The sequence below is a fragment of the Tupaia chinensis genome, unplaced genomic scaffold (assembly GCF_000334495.1).
Source record: "Tupaia chinensis unplaced genomic scaffold, TupChi_1.0 Scaffold144909_1, whole genome shotgun sequence".
Classification (NCBI taxonomy): Eukaryota; Metazoa; Chordata; class Mammalia; order Scandentia; family Tupaiidae; genus Tupaia; species Tupaia belangeri.
Window position 1 is genome coordinate 1529136 of NW_006204769.1, and position 1383 is coordinate 1530518.

At 41.0% G+C, this 1383-nt stretch overlaps 1 protein-coding gene across 1 annotated transcript in view; it reads left to right on the forward strand.

Moving 5' to 3' along the window:
• Window positions 1-1383, forward strand: part of LOC102475922 (cilia- and flagella-associated protein 91-like) — a 29655-nt gene that overhangs the window by 664 nt on the left and 27608 nt on the right. The window lies entirely within an intron of this gene.

Here is a 1383-nt window from a genome sequence, read left to right on the forward strand (position 1 = left end):
AACCAGGTGGCATTGCCACTGGCACTTTTGGAGTCTCCTTTAAATGAGCCTCTGTACGGTACCCCTTGCTGAGTAGGGGCTGTGTAATTGCTTACGTATCCCGACCAGTCTTTACTCATTCTTGGTTTTATCTAATGAAATACATCTACTTAACTCATAAATGCATCACCATTTTTTTTTTTTCAAAGGGAATTTGGGAATGGGGACAAACATCTTCAGTAAAGAGAGGCAAAGAGTTTTTTTTTTTTTTTTAAATAAGTTTATTTATTTACTTATTTTAATTTTACCAGAGAGGGACAGAGTCATAGAGAGAGGAAGTGAGAAAGCAAGCCGCCAGGACTGAGACTTGAACCACACACAGTCTGCCATGTGGGAGTCCAGCGCCTTTAACTACCAAGCCACTTGCTGACCCCGAGGCAGAGAGTTTTTTAAGGTCATTGTTTCTTTTATCCCTAAGCGTCTCTTTTGCAGAGGGATTGTTATATATTTCCATGTCCTTTGCAAGGAACAGAAATATATTCAGAATGGGTCAAAAGTTTGATTGTCACAATAAAACAAGCAATCTCACAGCTATTCACAGACAGGTAGCAAGTTATCACCAGGCATTCTAGAATCTGAGTGAGAAAGTGAGAGCTAAGGCGTTGTGCATGCTCCCTCTTTTTTTTTTTTTTTTCTTATTTTCTTCTTTTGGTTTAAAGTTTATTCCTCCATCTTTTTCCCGGAGAGAGGCAGAGAGAGAGAGAGAGAGAGAGGGAGCTCACCCCTAACAGAGTCTTGACACTGTGATCCAGCCCCAGCTTCAGACAGTCCAGGATCATGTGCACACACATGCCCAGCACGCTCAGGGAGGTCCTCGGGCACCAACCTATAACCTTCTCATATGGGTCAGCCTCAGAACCTCATGTTTTACCACTGAGCCACCGTCTGGCTCGCTCCTGCTCTCTTGAACCTTAGGGTCTTTCACCTTCTTAGAGTTGCCACATTTAGCAAATGAAAATACAGTATGAACAGTTAAATGAATTTTAATAAACAATATTTTAGTTTAAATTTTTTATCTTGTGTGTTATTTGGAACATATTTAAACCAAAAACTGACTCATTGCTTCTCTGAACTTCAGATTTATCTGAACATCCTGTATTTTATCTGGCAACACCAACCTTTCTGTGCACATGCTTTTTTCTTCCATCTGACAGAAAGCCACCTGTGTATAGATTTCTGTTACCACGACAGGAAATGGAGTGGCACTCTAAATGACTTTTGACCCTCCAGTTCACCACCAATTGTATGGTGGTGTCGTATCTTGGTTGGAAAAAAAATTTTTTTTGGAGAGGTTTTTGCTATAGGGCGTGTGTGCTCGCCAGAGAGACAGAGACAGACAGAAAG